This window comes from Amblyomma americanum, chromosome 1, assembly GCF_052857255.1.
Source record: "Amblyomma americanum isolate KBUSLIRL-KWMA chromosome 1, ASM5285725v1, whole genome shotgun sequence".
NCBI lineage: Eukaryota > Metazoa > Arthropoda > Arachnida > Ixodida > Ixodidae > Amblyomma > Amblyomma americanum.
Window position 1 is genome coordinate 512,322,451 of NC_135497.1, and position 22,994 is coordinate 512,345,444.

A 22,994-nucleotide genomic window follows, 5' to 3' on the forward strand; every position below is an offset into this window, starting at 1 on the left:
GTGTCAAACTGAAGCACACACTCGCGCTGAGCACTGCAGAGCGTCGTCATCAACTTCTATCTGTGGCGCGACAAGAGCGAACCAAAGTTTCGCTGCGTGTTGCCAGTGGTTAGGAACGGCGCCCCCAGGAACCGGATCTGCGTCTATAGAAACAGGTGGTTGCTGCGCCGAGCTCCGCGAATCGCTGCGGCCTACCTCCGTTGCATCGCTAGACTAAGATAGTTTAAGATCAGTTGCTGGGCGAGTTGGTATTTCAAGCTTACATTCACAGTGCAAAGACGAACACGGATATGAGGGGACACACCACAAAGCGACGTTTGTGCTGTCTCCGGCGCATTGTGCTGTCTCCCCTCATATCCGTGTTCGTCTTTGCGCTGTGAATGTAAGCATAAGATAGTTTATGATTTGTAGGGGTTTAACGTCTCCAAAGCGACTCAGGCTATAAGGGACGCCGCAGTGAAGGGCTCCGGAAATTGCGACAACTTGGGGTTATTTAACGTGCACTGACATCGCACAGTACACGGGCCTCTTAAATCTCGCCTCCATCGAAATTCCGTGCACCGGCGCAGCCGGGATCGAGCCCGCATCTTCAGGGCCAGCAGCCGAGCGCCACGTCCAATGTCATTTGTTGATATTCTGTGGATATTGTGTGAACTACTGCATGTGGATATCAACTAGTAGATATTCATACAATATTTTAGGATGTTCTTTTACTAAAATATAGAATTGCTGGAAACATCATCGCAGCTCAACACACTTTATTTTATGGGCACTTATGAAAGTATTGTGTGTACTTTTTTATGTGCATACATGATGCTTTCAATTACTTACGCCTCACTATTGTGGTTGCATATGCTGTGCATCGCGGACAATCAAAAGAACATCTCTGCCTAGTATATATTTCACATTGGACTTGTTACATAATATGAGTGTGGATGTCTACGATACCAATGGTTTTAAACTAAAACTTATGGTTTCTATTTTTTTAATGGACTTGAATTGAAAATACTGCAGAGGTGTTCCACAGACATCTCACAACTAAATATAAATTTTTCTCATTATTATATACATTTCTCATATTAATATATGTAACCGGATGAAAAGGAGTATGTGGTAGAAGTGAAAGGATTTTTTCAACTACATGTTCAGTCAGTAGTGTAATTATGTTTTATTTAAATTATCCATTCACTAACATACACATGTCACACACAAGTCACAGATGTGGAAACTGTATGTGTAACTATGGTTACACATGTGTACAAACACATGCATTTTATTTGTCTGCATCTTAGGGTGCCTTTGCAAGGCCAAGATTTGGTCCACAAATGTGCACCTGTTTCTTTAGATATATTTTCATTGTGACATGGTCACTATTGAATAAGACACAAAGCAATCACAGCTCATAATAAAATATATGAAGCAATATAAGAGCAAGAAACACAGATTTAGTTTACAGGACTAAACAAAACATTTCCATTAAGCATTTCTATTAAGTATTAAGCAAGAATACGATGGTTTATGGTGTTTAGCATCCCAAAGCGACTCAAGCTATGAGGGATGCCGTGATGAAGGGCTCTGGATAATTTAGACCACCTAGGGTTTTTTAACGTACACTGACAATGCATAGCACACGGGCACCTTACGTTTCACCTCGTTCATGTTAAAGAACCACAGGGTCTATGAATAATGACGTTAGAGTCACAAATGTAGCAAAGGAAGAACAACTGACTTGCATCCAAAAGGCAGCAAGACAGCTTTTTTGATGTTATTAATTGGCCAGTATCTTAATTCAGAAAGCTTAGACACAACAACAATACCAAGCCTTGATGATTCTAATGGTTGCACATAAAGGTTCTCTTGTTTCAGGAATTCGCACCCAATGACAACTGGCGAGGACGTGTTCTCATCACAGGCAAAGTTCTTTGTCAGAATTATATGGCCATTAATAATGCAGCAGTTGTCTGGACTGCTGCAGCTCAGATTAAAGTTGCTGGTTCTGAGAGTTGAATATTCAGGTGCCTTGCACCCTGGAGGCAGCACCTTTTTGTTGTGCGCTCCTGCAAAACTGTGCTCATTACTAACACTGCACCATTGAGACTTCCTGGGCATGCTCTTTTTCGACCATCCTACAGTACAGCTGTTGCAGCAAAGCTCCTGGCTTGCGGAGTTCTCTTTTAATTTGTTGTAGACAATTTTCGAAAGGAAAGGCACTAAAATTGTCAAGGCAGCCATAATGGCGAACATCGTCTGCAAGGTGAAGGAGGCAGTGCACATTGAAAGAAACTTACTCTTGGCCATAATATTTTGCAAAGGTACCCACAAAGCATTCTAGCAGGAGCTGTGCATATGATGCCTGTTGGGTGCAGAGGTCCTTGTTAATAAGCACAGCGATGGCACAGTGAAAGGCAAGGAAATTTGAATACAGTGGTGCTGGCAAAATGTCATTAAGAACCACGGGTCCCGTATACAACAGGAAAAGTCGAAGCTCAGTGGCCTTCCATCTGTCGAATTCCGTTAATGCCCTGCCTTTGCGTACAAACTCTGCTGGCACATACTTGCTGGCATGCAAGGTCTTCTCGGACAATTCATTTCGGGAAGTGGGCCCAATACGAGTTGTCAATGGCCCAGATAGCCATAGCTGAATTAGTTTCCTAATAACACCTAAACAGACCAGGTGCATATAATCAAAAGGGATATCTTTGACTGCATCTATTGGTAGTCTCAACAAAACTGATGCACCACGATGGTGATCCCCATCCGTTTGGTCTCTAAAGGAGGAGTTTGTCCTCGGTGCAGAAGCTACTGGTGGCAGAGCCACCCTGGCATTTACGTATTTGCCTTCAGCAGTGCAGTGTGGGCAACTGGAGTAGACTGCGTGTGATTTCGTCATCATGACAAAAGCTCTAGCAGGAGCGCCACAAACAAAGCTGTGAATCTGCACACAATACTTAAAACTGCTCATGGTAATGCCACTCTGTATTAATCCCAACAGTTCATCGACAAACTGGGAAAGAAATTCATTTGCATCAGACGCCTTTGTGTCGCCAGCAAACACCCCAACAGGAAACGGGCCCAGTCCTTTACAGTTTGTGACCAAACACAATATAGGAGGTATTCACTGAGGCCGCGCTACCAGACGGCGAAAGCGTCGCCGCGACAAACGCGCCATGTTTGTGGTCGTTTCGCGAAAGCTCGCGCAGTGTCATGGTGCGCCGTGAGGTATCCGGCCTGAATTGTTGGTGATCCGTAACATCTTTGCACGTTGTTAAATGCGACAACGTTCAATTTTCTTTGTAGAATGCTTATTGTGCATGAAGTTTGCAGCAGAATTCTGTGCCGTGATTTAACTGAGCTGCGTGCCGCAACTTGGCAGCAAAACTGGCCGGCTGCATTGCACGCAAGAATGTAAACGACTTGCAGCTTTTAATATCAGTTCATAACTGTCAGCTACTCATGCAGCACACATAGTGGATAACACAGCACATGATTAATTACCCATATTCCTAAGCGGACACTGCTGAAACTCATATTTCCAGCGGCTGTAGTCCGCGAACCGCCGAATACGCATTGTTTCAGCAAAAAGGCATATTGTGTCATATCTGCTTTGTTTACGCGACAAAATGGTCGAGCAAATACTGTCATGCACTCGCAGCACGAATGGCAGACAGCAAGAATGTTTTGCAGGTTTGATTGTAGAAACGTAGCGTTGCTTCCAGTGCACAAGACCTGGAATCTGTAGGCCGGTTCGCAGCAACGCGATGTGCAGCAATTCCGCTACATTCAGTAGTAACACGTCAATTTCAGCAGACAGAGATGACAAGTTAAGCTAGCTAAACGAACATACACGTTTAACTACTCACCTAGGTGAAAAACGGCACTTCGGCCGTCGGCACCCTCAGCACGGACGTTTGGCTCGACCGCATGTCAAGCAATTGCGCCCTCTCATAGATTTGCATACTTTAATTCCTCGGCCTGTCGGCAAACTTACACCGTGCACAAGGCAGACCTATATATCGGTGAATTCAACGCACGGCAGCCGTCTTGTAGTACGTCGCACACCAAGCCGGCACCTGCACATTCCTACGGGTCGACGTTTTCACAAAATGCAACATTTTCAGCGTGCCTGCTCTTTCTGCATCGCGCAGTTCACGGCGTATCCACTCAGTCACACGGTGTTACGGGTCGGACAGAAATGATCTGCGGCGAGACGCTAAATACACTCCCATTTCATACATCACAAGCCAGGTAAATGCTGCGGCTGCCGCGCGCGCGACCACCAACATGGCGAATGCCGCGCCGGCCACTAGCGCCCCTTGCGGATGACGTCATGTGAATACCTCCTATAGGCCAAACTTGAGTATGTGAACTTTTAGACACAGGAAGGCCATCGATGTTGAAGGACAGAGAGATGGTTGATGGCACACTGTCCACTGTTTTGAGAGCTTGCTGTAAACCTCTTAACAAACCAAAATGGCAGTACTCGCCAGAACCCATGTCAACAATCTCGGCTCCGGGCAGTCTAGGGGTTTTCAAAAGGGCACGGGCATCACTTGGAAATTTATTGAAACACTGATGCTTTTTAAGCATTTTTAGCAATGAGGTTACAGCAGTCTGTGTGATGTGGTGAGAGACAGCCCAGCTCTGAAGACTTTTCATAATACTGCTTCCAGAACCATCTATTTCGGGTTCTTCTGCATGGCTGGTCTGACTGGCTTCTTTGGTGCCTGCAGAATTATTATCAGTGATTAAGTCCCAGTCATCAGGCTGCACAGCTGCATGTGGCACATGATTTTCTGCCTCGCCAGGAACAGTTGGGAAGTCTAGCAATGGCCGAAACCTCACCAAAGGCATTTGATGCGCTAGCCAATTCAGGGCCTGAATGCTCGCTCGATTGGTCAATCCGGCTTTCGGATGAATCGTGTTCAATTTGTGGGATCTCCAAGTCCTGCAGTGCTGCAGAAACGCGTTTTGTTCAATGCCACGCATAATTCGCGAGCCAGTACTTAGCCTTGGGCATGACTGCCGCATAGATTTATAAAGACATGCAATGCATCTCTAGCAGCAGCAGTTGTGCTGCCTAAGCTTGCAGCGGTGAAACTCAGGATGGTGCACTTGCGAATATCGTCAAAAAACTACAGAACTGTCCAGTCGCATATCTCCTCAGTCAAGCTCGGTCTGCTCACAGCGTTACTGGTCGGGTGCGCGCGCGCACCACACACACGCATACACAAACGAAGCTAGTCACGTGGCACAGCTGCACAACCAACACAAATGATAATAACGCAATGACAAGACTTGATCGTTGCAACAGCGCACAAAGGAAGAATACGACGAATAGATAGCAGTCCGTCAGCTCAGCTGACACCGCTGACACCAAGTGCTCGGTACCTTGGCAGACAAGATGATCTTCCTGCACTGAAACGACTACAAGCTCAAACGACGTCTGACACTACTTTGAAGCTGACTTACAACTCTTGTTTTGCCTTTTCCAGCGTGTTTGCCATGTTTGTTTACATCTGCGAAATCATCTTTCGGATCAGCTTTCGGTTCGTCTTGGCTGATGACACACCCGACCAAATATTGCCAAACAAATCATAATTTTTACAAGTTTATAATTGATAAAAACAATGTGTCTGCAATGACAAAAATAAATCAAGAGTCGGTGTTGTTGCTATTGTTAAATGTCTGAAAAAGTTGTGCCTTATGCGTTGCTACAAGCTGATTGCAGCCAAGACAAGCCTTAGCAGAAATCGACTCGAAGGCGCGAGACTTTCAACCGTTTCAACTTGCACGTGTGGCGGTGTCAGGGTACTCCGCTCTTTTTCGGGAGTCTGGTGGTACGTCCTGCTAAAAGGTTGGTATTCTTTTATGTTGCGTCGTGTTTGTGTATCCGATTTTGCTGGGCAATATAAGGCGCGACAACAATTCAACAAAGAGTATTGGAGTTTGAGCTAGTGAGTTCATAATTTGCTCGCAACAAGCTGCGGGATCTGTCCCGACCTTCTCATTTGGTGTTTTCAGCCCTCGTTTTTAGTTTGTTGTACTGCAGGTTTGCTTCACGTTCTCAATGCCTTATTCTGGTGTCTTCAGCATGCTGTGAGAGTACGAAGCAGTCATATTCCTCCCACATGTGACGTAGAATATAATGGGACTAAAAAAAAAAGATAGAAAAATGTGTTCCAGCCTGCTATCATATGTGATATGAAAAAATCCATTGATTCGTTTTTTTTAGATGTTTGCCATCGTCGAGTTTCTGAACTCTAAAGAAGTTGAAGTTGTGCCGTCGTCATGGGTTGATGACGGCGTCTGTTCCTGGCCCGGCGGAAAGACTGAGCGAATTAATAAGCTCTTAAAAACCGCGGCCAAACCAGACGCAGGCTGGGCGACACACGTGGCCACAGTGAAAGGCCTTTTTTGGAAGTTTTATTATCGGAACATGCACGTTTGCTCTTTGCCTCTGTTTAATAAGTTGCGATCATGACACCGGCGGAAGCTTGTGCAATTGATTTTAGAGGTTTCGTTGCGTTTTAACGTCTCAATAAGTGACATTTGAGCCCGGATGCGGTTGTGCACATTTTGACCACTGCTATTGATCGAAATGCTGTCGCCGCGGCCGAGAATTTCACCCATAACTCCATGCAAGGTGCCAAACGCCGTTAACTTGTTGAAATGTTTCATTAAAGGATTTAACGAAGTGGTAAAAAAGATGACACGTTGGGCTTTAACTCTGCAAAGAATGGCGTGTGTATGCCATCAGCAAAGGAAATACTGACACATATCAGCTCGCAATGGAGATGGGTATGGCTGACATTAAAAACTATTAATGCAGTCCTTTTAACATTGCGAAATAGGCCATTCCCGAGCACGCTGATGGTTGTTCTGGAGGATTGGAATGTTGATATTGATATTGGGATGGCAGACCATATAGCAATCAATGAAGACTAGTTAAATGAAACAGTGAAAGGAAGAAGCACAGCAATGTCGGCTAGTTGGTTGCACATTTGATGGGAATAACATGCTACACACGGACAAGAACCGACAACTAAAAACGACGGACATAGGACAAGTGTGCACTAACAACTAAAATCTGGTCTGGTACGAGGGCGCATGAATACATTTCATGCACATGCTCAAAACAATGAATTCATTGCCACCGGCTGTGTCACACGCTCCTTCGTTTCTTGATTAGATCTAACTCCTCACTTGATAACAACACCGAGGGTGCGCTTACGCACTCGTCTTCACCAGCCTCCCGTATCTCAAAGGCTTCTTTTTTTCCTGTCCCTTGCACGAGCTAAAATTGTAGCGTGTTAAAAGTAAGGTGAACAATTGTGATTTGCACAATGGGGGGGGGGGGGGCTTGTCCTGTGTCCGTCGTTTCAGTTGTCGGTTTTTCTCCGTGTGTAGCGCGTTATTCCCATCAAGTGAAATGAAGGTCACTATTGAATGTAAGAAAAAGGGAAGGGCCAAGTACAAAACCTTTGAGGTTGCCCGAGATTCCAAAAAAAAGAAAGGCAGGATGACCAAGAGTTGGCATGGGCCAACTGCTGTGAACTGGCTAGGATCACTTAAATCCCACTCAGAACGGTACGATGCAAGACATTATTTTATAAATGATTTTATCACATGCTTTCTCAAAGAGACTAAGGAGCAAGTGTATGTCATGAAGAACGAAAAGTTGGCTATCAAAGGAATTCTTTTCAAAAAGCGTACCGACCTGGAAGGAACAATTTAATGGGCCACAACAATTTAGCAGTGTGCGAGTATATAGTGTTTTTCACAATTAGGAACCCATGCTAGTCATAGAAATGGTGCAATGATTTGGTGCTTGTGACACTATCAGAACTCAAAAATTTACCACATTCTGCTGTACGTAGCCATGCCTCGTTAATACCCACCCTGTGATATGATGGCTTGAATTATGGACAGTTTTTCTGGGGATGAAATTTTATCAAAGCATGCATGCCTTAACATGAAAACTTGCTGTTTGAACAAATGACAGGGCCTAAATGCACAAAGCCAATTGGGACCGACATATTTTTGTCGTGTAATATGGACTGCAATGCGAACATCTGGACTGTGGTAGCCAGATACTATAACATAGTGCAAGGACTGTTAGAAGTGTTTGGCGACAAATACAGACTGAATCATATGGCTGTTGCATCCTGGAATTGCCCTCATACCACTTGCAGCATAGCGTGCAGTTTTTGTTAAACAATGAACTGCCGGGCATGCCGACTCTCTCTGCTTGCACTTTCTGACTGACGAAGCACTTCTCTTTCTGGTGTCAAAATCATTGGCACTGAAAGGCTCGGCGACTCATTTCCTGGTGCACTTTGTGCACTGCACAAATATATAATTAAGCCGCTTGCTGACTGTATAACATTTTTCTTATAATCTCACAGATGTTTACTTGCAACACTAATGTTCTTTTAAACAGAGCACGCGGCAAGAAGGAAAAAACTACTTGAGTTAAAGCATGTCGGCCACGAGAATTCAGCACAGGTGCAAAGTAGGGAATCTGCAAATGCAATCCAAGCAGTAGGAAATGGGTTGAAATAAAATGCGATCTCAACCTCAACAGGTCGATGGCTGCACTGGCACTGTAGGACCGTCAGAAACGGCTCAATGTCAGCATTGCAGGGCCAACCACAGTGCAATGGCGCATAGCACATTTTGAAAAATCAAAATAAACCTTGCTAACGTGGTTTTGGCAATATCACAAATGTGGCCCTGTCCCGACCATACGACAAATGTGAACAGATGTGTGTCTACAGAAACCTATAGCTGAGCATTGTGGAAGGTGCAAACAAGCATCTGCATTCAAGCAAACAAATTTAGAAATGCAGCAAATGCAAAGAAGGCGAAGAAATTCTAAGAAGCAATCTACATTTATGACAAATACATTCTCATAGGCCAACCATTGCCTTCATCCAGCAGGAAAATAATGTTCACTGCAGGCAGTCACACGTAAATAAACACAGTAGATGCATGTGCATTGATGACATATGCTTCTAAAGGCTCTGCGAATGTCTCACACAAGCTGGTACAGCTTACTCGGGAAGTGGTAGTCAACAACTGTTCGACACTAATAAAGTCAAGTTGTTGAGCACCTCGGCGACAGCAGTGTAGTGAAAGCCACAATAAATCGGGGATCAGGTGCTTATTCAAAGAGTAAAGTTTCTATCCCGATTGTCATGGCTCACGGAGCACTTCGAGTTCGCTGCATTTTACCAACAGCCATGGCAACCATGATAATGGACTTATACACTGCTATGGAAAAAATAAATTGTAGTCACAGCAATTTACTGAAAATGCTTTTCATTTTTAATCACCATTCACTGTTATGGAAAACTGTGTACAGTTCTGATCCAGAACGAAAGTGTTCATATTAATAAGGCACAATTGTATATGAGTTACTTGCTTTGAGAAGCTCAGGCATCTGCTGTGGTCTTTTTTAGCATCAGATAAAATGAAATCCTCATGAAAAAGAGCTGCATTAGTGGGCCCATATTAGGGACTTCTGCATTGGGAAACACCGGTGAATGAGTTGTGACAATGGTTTTTGTTCGTACATAAGTGTTCCTGATCTGGTGATATGTTACAACCCAAACTTAACACTAATGCTTTGGCTCAGACCATGATCACATGCAGGGGAAGCTGGATTCATTCAATTTGTTACGCAAATATTGACTACAGATATGGGCCCGCGCGCCCAGCAGGAAATAAATAGACTCACCATATGTGAGATCTGCTAAGCACACCGATGTTTTCACACAGATTTCACAGTGCCGCCGGCATACCATCGTAATCCGGCCACTCATAGTCGCAAATTGCACTTTATGGAGCACAATGCCGCAGATTGCTGACAACGCACCTGTAGTCCCGGCAGAAAACAGCCCAACGGCTGTGCAACCGAGGTCGTTTCGCATATGCAAAACACAAATTTCAGAATGGTCTCGTCGCACTCACGGCGGTTGTCTAAAACACAGTACACGCGAACTACGATTGATATCGGTGATGGATACGCCGCAGCACGACGACTTACGCTCGCGATCACTACAACCGCTGCAACGAATGCGACTCGCTGCAGAGCTCGAAGCTGGTAAATTCATTTCGTCACATCGCACTCACTCAAACTCAGTACACACGCGTGCACCCGAACCAGGATCTACTGTACAACTCTAAGTTCATTTCAGCCCTCGGAAAACAAGGCGTGCATAGTAAGCTTTTCAAACGTAATTATACTTGCAGGCGATATCACTGACTGACGCAAAACCACTCGTTCCGACTGCAATCACTTTCACTACGCTGACGCTTGTCACTGCGCTGTGAAGCTTGCTGTATGCACAGGAAATTCACCCTGGGGAGCTGCTTCTCGCTGCTGTTCGTGAAGATCGTCGCGCGAATAAAGAACACTTGAAGCAATCACAAACGGCTCCAAGTAAACGCATCGCGACACCGGCACTGTTACGTCTGGCGTGCGCGCTCGGTCAACTCCGGCGCGGAGACGGGTGGGAGACGCGCGCCGGCCTGCGCCGCTCAGATGCTGCAAAACTGCCCGGGAGCGCATCGTATTCCTCCTTCGCTCGTTGCTTTGGGGATATTCTGTGGTCACAGATGAATTTCTGAGCAGGAGCCTGCAATAGCACATACTTGAACTCACCAGGGACGATGTTTTTCACGTCCGCAAACAAGTTCTACGAAGAAAAGCGACAGCAACAGTGGATGGCTCTCGTCCTGGCGGGCAGTGAGGCGGCAATCATGTCAGGATTCGCCGCATGACGTTGTTCCCAAAAGCGAAAAAGAAGGCACTCTACAAACCCCTGCATTTTTCTCACCATCTGAAAAGAATCAAGCTATTCCGCAATGTTGCCCTTGTATTTTGTGTTCTCATTTAGCCTACCCGACAGAGCGAAAGGAACCACAGAACGCGTGTGGTGGCGCGCGCCGACGTAGCTAGGTAGTTGTTACATAACGTCCAATTAACCTGTGGTTTGGTCACGATATCAGCAAGTGTTTGTCAGTGCTATTGTTTCGTTTTGTTGATTCTAACTTTTTTTTGGGAAGGGCCCCTCAAACACTCGGCTCCGAAAATGTGTTCATTTTCCAGTAATAATTCAGTCTTTAAATGAAACCATACGAAATGTTATAGTTACGATGATTTCCTCAATCATCATACAAATGCGAAAAAATTTTTAAAGAAAGGTGTATCTTGAAGGCAAATAAAAAAATATAAATTCCTATATTCGAAGCTGGACATTTGTAATTAAAGGGTCAACATAGTATACTGGATCAGCCATCTCCTGTGCGCATACCAGTGCTGTGTGTGGAGAGAATGATCAAAGGGCGTCTTATTGAGATTCGCTGCGGAGACCGCCGCTATATACATGCGTCCTTTAAAAACTATTCTGTCATCAGGAGAAGAGGAATCCGACCCACGGGAGAGATAATTGAAGTCTTCGAAAAAAATTCTGCCTATCTACTATGTAAGTTATCTCAATTATTCTCACAGGCAGAGAGATGTCGCTTTCTATGAGCCTAGCTGGCCGACGTACGCGAATTTTCAGGCCTTCAGCTTCTAGTATTTTTTCTCCGTTTCAGCTTCCCCTTCGTTCATTCCTCTTCTTCTTCCGTATCCTTTTCTTCCTTCTCCACCACCACTTCCTTCGCAGCATTCTTTTTTTCACTCTCGCAGCTTTTGCCTAAGTACGTCCCCACCTTTCACAACTATCCGGTTATCCCGCTTGAATGACTTGCTCGTGGCTGGCTTTGTGTCGCGTTGTACCACATGTTGGGGGTGCCACAAATCTTGTTCTGTATTTTTCTACTTCTTTCTTCACATTATTTTTTATCCCTTCCCCCCCCCCCCCCCCCCTTCAGTTTGTTGCTGTGTTTTGCTTCTTGCCATTGTGCACCCTTCTCCTTGTGTCGTCTGCTCTGTTTCTCGTGCTTTGCTACTTCGAAACAGAGGCCCAGCATAAAGCCAGGGCCCGTCCATGTCTCTCTGTGTTGTGTCTTCATGTTCCCACACTGTTTATTTATCGCTGTGTCACTCCAGCTAGGCCAAGTCGCCACCACTTCGCTGCAACAATCCCGAAAACTTTCCGACGGCCGCCCAAAAAAAAACCAGGCGGCCGAGACTCTCCCAACGCATCTGCTCCGGCGGCCACCGGCGGCGCTGCCTGTTCGCCGAGAGTGCTGTCCCCTGGGTTCCTGCACGATGCCCATTACGGCAGCAAAACCACTTGGGGGAAACTGCCGCTTGCCGCTGTTGCACAGTGAAGCTCGAAGTCGCTGTCAACACTCGTAATAGTCACACGCGGCCAATATTATGCGTTTCTCGGCAGAGCTACCACCTATCCATGGTAAAGCTTGCTCAGCATTCCGTACTACCACCTCCTAGGCCTGGTTTTTCACTCCGCTTCGCGGGCAGCCGTCTTGCTGAGGAGGCGCGACCTGGCGCCGGTGCGCTGCTACGTCACGGGACAGCAGCCAATAGCGTGATGCGACCATCCGTTTCGTGCGGAAAAAAGTTTAAATTGAACCAACTTGTGCGCACAGGCAGATTGCGGAAAAAAAGTGAACGTACAGCGCCCTTAAGCGTCCTCCAATTTTTGTTGCAGCTGTTTGTTCGCTTGACTATGTCTTTTGCCTTGTTGCCAGACGCACTGCTGATGCGGACGGCGTTGCATGTGTTCTCTCAACAAGTTTTACTGCGTCAAACACCCGAGCGTCCACCCCTGTTTGTTTATACTGCGTCGCAATGGGGACACCCGTTAAGAACATCACTTATTACCCCAGTCTTTCACGGACTCCCTCAGACGCCACTCCCATAATGAACTGGTCGCAAGACATCTCCAGACACGGCATAGCAGCATGCGTTCACTAATTCCCGCAGAGCTGAGACATACTCGGAAATTGTCCCTCCTGGTTCCTGCCACCTGCGTTGAAAACGCTGGCGCTCGATCATGACATGTGACGATAGGGAACATATTTGCTTCAGAGTGGCGACTGTAGCTCTTCGTCTGGGGCGTCCTGGCACATTGCGTTCGTCGTCGTTGCAGGTGGCTGAGTAGCTTAATTTTTTCGTGCATAATAATTGACACCATCCTAATCATCGAAGGGATAAATGAGGAGTGCACCTTTGCGCTCTGTTGGCAGCCGCGACCCTTCTTACAGCGACCTTTGGTACCAACTAATGAGAAACCAGGACCCAAGGCCGGCCCGGCTTCAGTATGAACGCCGGTGGCGGCTGCATGTTGAATTTCGGCATAACCGCGTACTGAGGCATTTCTAGAAAAACTCTGGAGTCTTCCTCGAAGAAAAAAAAAAGAAAAGTGAAAGTCACTGTTTTTTTTTATGAACGCTGACTTTCCAAGTCTACTACGCAGCGTGGAACTCTCTTGGTTCCGTTAGGCCTCGCATCTGACCGTTGCCGCCTTGCGCTTCCCACGCGTCGGGGAAGTGGACGCCACCGTCGTGGACTTGCGATTCATGTTACAAAAGATTATTTTTGGTTCCACACAAAACCACTATGTGCTTGGCCCTGTCCTTCTACTTGTCCCTCCATTACGCCTTGGATTAAGGCCGCTTGGCTGTATTTTCTGTCGATGTGAACGGATTGTCGGTTCAAATCTGGCGTGGTGGAACTTTTTTCATCGCAATTTGCATTTCACGTGACCTGAATGAGAAATCTCGTTTTGTTCAGAATCTCTTGAATATTATGCCGCGTTCTGAAATGAACTGCAAGCATCTCTTCATTTGATGCATACAGCGTTAATGTGAGCTATCCGAAATCCGTTGTTAGCTCGCAGCGGCTTTCGAAGAATGGATGAATACGGCTGAACCCTTTAAATCGGGTGGTGGCTCAAGCCACCTAGCCATGACTTATGAAATGTTACTCTGGTCTTGCTTTTAGTCATGTCAATCATAAAACCTTCGCTTGGTTACTTCCACCCGCTTAAAACCTTCTTTCAATTCACTGTCCTTAAACCCAAATGCCTTGGGTAAATCAGCCCCCGCTGCTTTCCACTGCAGTGTGAAGCCCTTTACAGAAAAGTATCAAGTGTTCAGCCCGTTTCCTCCTCCTCTTCTTTGCACGCAATGCACAGCGTGTCTATCTCGTGGTACCTGACTCTATATGTCTTAGTCCGCAAAACTCCAGTCCTGGCCTCAAACAACAAAGAGCTTCCCCTACAATTATCGTAGATATTTTCTTTGGCAATTTCCTGCTTAAAAATCCTGTATGTTCCCAGTGCCGATTTCGGCATGGCGCTCAATGGATGGAAGCCGGAGACGTCGCGGTAACCTGCCTGGGGAGTCGTTGGCCCGCAGGGGCCAAATCCGTGTATCTAATGTTCTTAGAACTTTGCGAAGCGCGCGTCTGTTACAATCTTGCTGCAGAGAGCATTGCGAGAGATGTTACGATTGGGCGAAGAAGATCTTGGAAGGCCCAGCCTACGCTATTCCTGGTCATTTTTCCGACGAGCTTTCGCCGAACGATACCTCCTTGAATAACGGGGACAAATTTCAAATAAACCCATGCCCCTCTTCTCTATTCTTTCTGCAAGAAACACAGCTAGCTAGGTTCTTGTGTGATGCACATGCGCACAGTGGCTTTGCGAGTAACACAGCGGGCCTGACTGGCCGGATCTCTCCAAATGACAAGAAAATGCGTAGATGAAATGGCAACTGGAACAAGGGGAGTATCAGACATGGTCCTTGAAGGTATTGGTGAGCGCTACCAAAATACGGAAAGGGACGAACACACAGAACAAGCGCTTTCTAACAACTGTTTATTCTCTGAAGAAACATGACACATATTAACGCCAAATCATACACAGAAGAGGGAAGAGCACACGACGCTGACAAAAGCGATACGAAGGAAAAAATGTACACTAAAATATATAATAACAGGTCAACACGTGCCTTTACAACAGCCGAAGATTACTATTCCTGAGGTAGTTTAATTCAGTTCACCCTAGCATCAACGAAGGGGAGCTGACGCATTGGTTATCTGGAGCAACATGCATAGCGAAAGCTTCGATAATTTCGCGTCCCCGTCTGTTTCTGGCCCGACCTATTACCTTGGTGTTTTTTAGCATCGGGGTGCATTTGCAGTGTGCGCAATGTGGTGCCAGATTCCCGGATATTGCTACTTGCTCGCATAATCTTTCGTGCTCTAGAGCTGAGCCCCTTGTTCAAGCATCTACCCGTTTGCCCTACGTAGGTTCGTTGACAGCTGAGTGGAATGCTGTAAATGACGTTTTCTTCACACTTTACATAGGTGATGTCGTGTTTGACGTTGCACCCAGGTTTCTTTTCGTGGTCTTCATTCTCGTTGACCTTTTTGCACATTCCAGTTAGCTTATTGGGAGCTGAAAAAACCACCTCAACTCCGTACTTGTTCGCTGTCTTCCTTATTCTGTGGGAGATGTTATGAATGTATGGCATCACAACGGGGCGTCCCTCATAGCTAGGTTTCTTATTCTTATCGCACCCAGTAACTTCCCTTACTAAGCATTCTGCAATGCCGCCAAGTAACTGCTCCGGATAGCCACTAGCACTCAATCGGGAAACCTGTTGAACTATGCTGTGAATAATCGAGTGGGGGCATGATTTTTTTATAGCTACTTTTAGGCAAGAAGGTGCTACAGCTCGTTTAACAATTTTAGAATGACCAGAATCAAATCGCAAAAACCCCAGCAAGTGTGGCTGTCGCTGCAAGTCAACAGCAGGTCTAGGAATCTAATCTGGCAGCCCTGTGGGGTTTCAGATGTGAACTCAAGGCCAGGAAAAGCACTCTTCCATTCATTACGAATACCTTTCACGTTTATGGAGTCAGTTAGGCTGTTGGGAAGACAAAGCAGGTAATCATCAACGTACCTAAAGCAAGCTAAAATATTGTGCATATTTAGTATGCTCGATATCTTCCGATTGCCCTGTGCCAAAATAATGTCGGATATCACAGGTGCCAAACAAGATCCAATACTTATAACTCCTTTTTGCAAAAAACATTTTGCCTTCATATTCCGCGTACAAGGAGCACAGGTAGCATTCAATCAATTCAAGAAAGCAGTTCTCAATTGAGAATGTTTAAAAAAACAAACTGCGCTTGAAAGCACAGACCCGTACGTGCGTCCTTACAAAGAAAAATGGCATGCGTCGGTGCGATGAAGGCGGTGGAAATCGTTTCTTACTGCAGTTTCAAGAATTTTAGGGAAAGAGGTTTCTTGTTGTACATCTTCGCAACTGCGTTCTTGTCTGAAGGATAGCGGCCACAGGGAAGCACTACTGCATATTATCTGCAAGAAGTTATTTAAACCGTTGCTATATGTCAAATGCATGCATGGTTTGTTAGCAACAGTTTAATTAACTCCTTGCATATAATATCTAGTAGTGCTTCCCTGTGGCCGCTATCCCTATTCTCACACATAAGGATAGGCACACTCGCGATTTTATTCACACTAGTTGTAGAGCAAGCATGTGTCCAGTGGCCTTTGAAGATGCGTCCGGTCTTTGAGCATAATATCGACGAACTTCTTGGAACCCTGTAACACTCTTCTGAGCATCTGACGTCAGGTAAAAGAGCCCACCCCTGTCTTGGTGGGCTGTCAAACTGTCTACAGTAGCATTTCCTTGGCAGGAATTGCAAGCTACAAACTGCAAAATAATTTGACTTTGTGCTTGGCTGCCAGTTCTTTCTTCGAATTACGTTCAGCCGTCTTTCCCGGGGCTCTAAGTCAGCAGGAATTTCATGGAACGAAATGCAGGGCTTCTTATTGTTTCGCTGACTGGACATGAAAAACGGAATGCAAAAGTAATGCATTTTCGCTCGCTACTCCCTCCAGCAACTGCTGTCATCGACGCGTCACTTGTCATACGGTAACACTAAGCACACCACACAAATAATTTAAGAAACAGCGCACCAGAAGGCATACTTTTTGCTGCAACGGCAGTCACAAGAAAATTCTGTGCTGCCTGTGTGTCGTCTGCTAGGTGGTCATCTGACAGCGCCTCCATACTGCGGACGCACGCTCTATGGTGGGCAGAAAACCCCTGACGCTTCAGGCATGTTCTTCAGGAGGCATTGGATAGAGATTGCCGCGATGGTGTGCGCGAGGTCTCGCCACCTAGCTGAAGATAAGCATGCAGTAAAGAACGTTTACTAATGTTCTTATTTTAACAGCACGAATTCACTGAAGAGCAGCAACACCATATATTGACCATATCGAGCAGACGGCATACACATGGTGATGATGATATGCTGAAACACTGTATCCAATAACACGGCAAGACAACAAGAGTAAAGTTTTATACAAAAAGTTAGACTACATAAACTACCGATATGATTTCGTGAGCCCCTGTTCGTGCGTGAGGGTCGCGCGTCAGCAAAGGATCTGAAAATTTCATCCAACCGTATCCAACCTCAATTGCCTCAATCCAACATGGCGACTTCTATGGCAGCGGCCCTAGCAGCGGTTCGTTAGTGTTTCGGCGCTTCCCGGAGGATGGTAATGGTTTGCGTGGATGCTGTTTCTGCACAGAACGCTGCTGCATTCCGCGATGCAACAGTTTCTTTACAGGTGACTGTCGATAAGCGTGTTTTATTGTCTTGCATTTAGTACATTGTCTGTGGAGTGCAGCGCCTGCCTTCGGAGAATTTTCACAGGGTGCATACAGCAGTAAACGCATATAGGTATCTGTGAAGCGGTTCGAGAGGCTAATTTATTAGGGACTGAAGGAAGTGTTTGAAATAGTGAAATGTACGCGTCATGACTAAGTGCAGAGGTGAGCATGCGTCTGTACTACGCTAAAGTGGCCTGCCGCGGTACATAACATGCAATCTTGGCGCCGCTGCTCTGTGGAGGGCACTTCGCTTGTGCTTTACAATTCGAGTACCTTTGCGGCTGCGCTTGACCGCAAGTATTTCCTCTGGAAACTGCTACTTGCTTTAAAATTTCGCAGCTTTTGCACCGCCTTCCACACCTCGCACTCTCTGGACCAGCCTGTTCACGTCTGCAAGTACATGAAGAAGGTGCGCTTACGACAAAAGGAGCCAGGATAACGTAGAATGGGCCGTTTTGTGCCATTGTTCAACTTGAAGAATTTGAATATGTGTTGAAAGAAAAGAGTTAAGGATTTGTTTCCCTGTGACTGCAAGGCGCACTTTTACCATTTGCAGAATAGATACACGTCTGAGTCAAAAAGAGCATACAGGCTTTAATTGTTGCATGAACGAAAACACAAGGAATATGGCATCAAATCTGCCATATTTAAATATAGTTGTCTTTTTCAAAAATCAAAGAAAGAGCACATCCTTAATTTTCGTTCGTTACTCGAGCGGGTCTCCAGGAGATGGAAAATTATGCGTAACACATTGCATTATTGTCATGAAGTGACATGGAAGCTCACAGCTCTCACTTTTGAAGCAAGGGAAATTTCTGCGAAGTGAAATTTTGAAAGCAGTGAATATGCCATCCGCTGCTCAAATGTTTCCTGAGCGTCAATTCTGAGGCACTTCCTGCAACCTGGGTGGACAGTCCAAATGTGAAATATTTTTGAGAATACAAATCCAGAGTTATGACATCAAAAAAAAAAATGACAGAAAATGAAACTCTGCACATAAGCCTCCAGTAGAAGACAGACCTTCACATGGGTGATTTGTCCTTTCAAACAACTGGTGTAATAATTGCACCTGATTTGTATGCATGAGCACTTTCCAAATTTTGATTTTCTTCTCTTTTTCATAGCTGACAGTTAACACGTGACGTGTGACATTAACTGACAGATTTGTTGTATTTTATCCTGCTGCACAGGCAGGTATGCTTGAAAGTAATTCAATATGGTTTCATTTCTTTGAGTGTGGTCGCATCCATTTAGGCTACATTCAAAACTTTATTGGCATCTGCATGCCTTATGCACGCAGCTACATATTTATTCCATGAGCGCTCCCGTTACCGTTTGCAAGTCTTTCCGTTCTTTTTTTCTCCTGCAAGTTTTGAATATTATTTGCAGGTGCGGGACCACTTCTATGTTTCTTAGGCTTCCCCGGGAGATAGGTGTGAAGCCATTTCTTGTTTGAAATGTATTTTCTTTTCCCACTCCTGCGTGGGTTTAAATAACTTAACGCCTGCAGCAATGGGAAACGAGTAAAATAAATAAAACGTCAGATGCTGACAATATCTTAGTCGTGATGTCTACACCTAGGTTCTTAAGGAATGCATGGTGTTTTACGAATCCCCCTGTACTGTTCAGGAGTTTTTTTCATGGGCTGTAGCAGAGAGCAGCTACTGTGCGCATGCGCAATTCTTGTGCACAGTGCGTACTGTTTATAGCTATTTTTCAAATGACTTGTGAGCCCTGCCACTTACACACGTGATTTTGGAGAGGAAGCTCTTTGTTCGGTCATGAATCTTGCCTATGCAAATGATGGATGTAGTGCATCATGGGTCATGCTATTTCTGATCACAGCAAAAATTTTGCATTGAATTTTTTTTGCAGTGAAAACACAGGTGAATACGGACACCTGCTTTTTGTGTTAGTGATAGATTGTACGTCATTGTGAATTATTGCAGTCCAGCTTTCTGGAAAGCCAAAGTGCAACACGAGGCATCTCTGCTTTTCACACTGTTTTGCGTCATGCATAGCACTGGCTTCAACCTTGGAGATATATTCGTGGGAAATTGAATTGGTGGTCTACCTGCACAGGTCTTGCACAAAGGCAACCTTTTTGACAGTCTCCATCTTCTCATACTGCATACATGACCTCGATTTTTTTAGATACTCCCAAAGTTGTGATGAAAAACCGTATTTCTTTGGGCACAAGTTCCAGTCGCCCAACCTGAATCTTGCTGGTGGGGAGCTGTATAGACATATTTTAATTCCATCAAGTATATAGGCATCGCCATCATCAGCCTTACTACACCCATTGCAGGACAAAGAACTCTCGTCTATCTTTCCGATTAACTTTGTCCCTGTGTGCAGGCATGCCCTCTTAAACTATGCAGTGCGGAATGACGCAACATAGCATTGGTGCATTAAAGACACAAACATGCTTCTTGCTGAGGTGCCTGCAAAACCCACCTCTGACGAAGAGACTCAAACTTCAATACCCCCTTGGTAATGTTGGGATTAGCTGCTTTGAATAAATGATATGGTTCTCGCACTGAACGCGTCAATAAACCTCACTTCTGTGGATGTGCATAACATCTTTTTGCTCAAACTCTGTCAACAGCAGCCATACTTGGCTTTGGTATAGTAGCCCAGAGATGTTTGTACATCATCTAGGCTTATATGGACCTTAATATGGGTTCATGGGCGACCATACACCGTGCTTGTCGCACCAACTTTTGAGATTTATAAATTACATACTTAATCAGATTGGGAAAGACAGCCTGGACATTTCAAAGCTTGGGTAGTACTGGCAACAGAGTTAAAAGGGAGAGACATTGCTGAAAGGAATGCACCGAATTTTAATCCTGATTCAAGTTGGCCACTCTATCTTTCTTATTTAACAAAGACTCCTTTTCCAGTTAAAGCAGCCTATTTTTTAATAGAATGGGGGTTTCTATAGATAGAGATCAGCTTAGCTTGTCCATTGATTACATTGATTACGAATGAACAGCTGCGTGTCATACTGCTGGAACAGTCGCGAGTAAAAAAGATTAGTGCCGTGACGTCACCGGAGCGATGAAAATAGCACCGCGCGGTGAAGCGGCGCCATCCTTTGTGAACACACATAGCACTTTAGTTATCGGCGTTTTCTTAGCCCCAGCGCCGAGTGTTGCTGTATGCCACTACTGTGGCACGTCACTAATGCTAGTCTTCTTTACTCTTGGCTGTACAGTCTTCGTCGCGATTAGCGGGAACACATAAATGGCATCGCGTACCACAAGCCCGTTCCAATGGGACTGCTAGGAACTGGGCGCCTCTCATGCCCTGTTCATGTATACGCTGTTTCCTCGCAGCGCCGCTAGAATGCATTGGTAGTAAGCGAGGCTGCGTGTTAGCGTGTTCCCGCTAACCAAAATGAAGGGAGTGGAGACCTCCACACACACACTTGTCAAGGAACGCTCGAACAATGGACCAGGATGCACCGGTGCTACTTGAGAGTGCCATAGGGCTCAAAACATCGCCATATCGGGCATAAACTTTCGCATGAATCATGGCTTACTTGTCGTGTCTCTCAAAAACTGCATCGAGCCCGGCAAGTAGCGACGAATGTCACAAGCGCACAACACACCGCACCGTTCTAGCGCTCTGTAGAGAAGCGTGTGGATATGTCTTTGCCTATGAAACCGGGGTCACTTGTTTGAAATGCGTGACCCGCTCCTGTGTCCACCGTCGCAGAGCTCTGTCTGGCACGCCCTCTCCCAGCGATGGTTTGAAAAGGTGCACCCGCACCCACCGGACAGAAATGACGCGCGTGGCAAAAGTAATTTTTGGCGGATCAACTACCACAACAGGTACGCATCGCCTCAAGTGTGCCTACGGAATGCTGAGCTGCGGAGGCATAGAGCGGCGAGCTTCGGCGGCCGACGCCTCGTCTGAATGCGATAGCATCAGAAGCGTCATCGGGAAGGCAGTGTTACGGTGACTGGCTGAAGGGAAGTGACGTGTTTAGATGGGAGCATTCCCATTTGCTGGAATGAATTGACATCACCAGACAGGAGCATTCCCGCCTGCTGTAGAGAAAAAACGTCAGCAGACCGGTGGTGACGTCACATCCGCTAAAGATAGACATCAACAGCTGCTGATGCTATCGCACTGCCAACACAAAATGAAAAATAGGCGTCCCTGTGAATTTTTCTTTTTTTTTTTTGTGGCAGTTGGGCAAGGCAGTTCCGGCTAGTAAAATGCCTCATCCTATCATCGTTGCTCTCTCCTTCACTGGACTTCCGGCATACTGTGCACTCAGTGTGCGAAAGCAATGTGGAGCACCCTGATTGTAAATATATACCACGGAAAAGGGGAGAAAATTTTTACGCTTTTATTTTTTCTCGAGTCGGCACTTCATAGAGGAGAATTCGCCTCGGCCATCCTACAAGCTGCAGACCTCTTAACCGCAACAGCTTGTAAAACCCATTGACTGGCCGTGTTCTTACCCGAAAGGAAGATGGGCTCTAGCTGATTAGTCGAATTTGAAGGAATATTAGGGAGAACAAAAACACACCCCACACACGGGAGGAGACCAGGACCCACACAAACCTCCTTATCCTCCTATTCCTTCTCTTAAACTTCCAGCCACCAAGGCGGCTCAGTGGTTATGGCGCTCGGCAGCTGACCCGAAAGACGCTGGTTCAATTTCGGCCGCGGCAGTCGAATTTCTATGGAGACGAAATTCTAGAAAGCCGTGTGCTGTGCGATGTCAGTGCACGTTAAAGAACCCCAGGTGGTATAAATTTCCGGATCCCTTTATTACAGCGTCTCTCATAGCCTGAATCGCTTTGGACATTAATCCCCATAAACGAAACCAAACCTCCTTACCTTGTTTCCGCGTCTTTTTACCCTAGTTACTATCCCCTCTGGCTGGGAGCAGGCAAAGCTCCTCTCGCCATTGCGGCGCATCACTCTTGTCTTCATTGGGTATTGCGGCCATTGCACACTGTGACGTGTTTCGCGCTAGCACCCTTGAAAGACGAAGGAGTGTGAGGACGAAAGAAGGCAAGCTATGCTTTCGGAGGGTCGGTGCTTCGACGAAACATGAAGCCAGTGACAACGAATACGAACGTCGCTTCGTTCTTTTCATTTCACTTGTTGGTAACATCGAGGAATCGCTGGAATTACATATTGGAGTGGTCAAGTTCATGGCATATTAAACAGAAAATAAGAAACCCGGCAGAAAAGCGAAGCACAAATTACTGCGGCGTTTTGCAATGTTAGCTAACGTATTTTTAAAATACTGACGGTGTTCAGGACGAGTGTTTTGGGGTAGCGGCTCTAACACCTATAGATGTGCGATAGACAAAGCTCTCTGAACAGCCCTCACA

At 45.8% G+C, this 22,994-nt stretch overlaps 1 protein-coding gene across 1 annotated transcript in view; it reads left to right on the forward strand.

Moving 5' to 3' along the window:
• Window positions 1-5,778: 5,778 nt before the first annotated feature.
• The window catches only part of LOC144106836 (uncharacterized), a 33,374-nt gene continuing 16,158 nt past the window's right edge, over window positions 5,779-22,994 (forward strand). The window contains exon 1 of the mRNA XM_077639784.1: window positions 5,779-5,854. The gene's annotated coding sequence lies outside the window, so the exon portion shown is untranslated. The remainder of the gene's footprint in view (window positions 5,855-22,994) is intronic.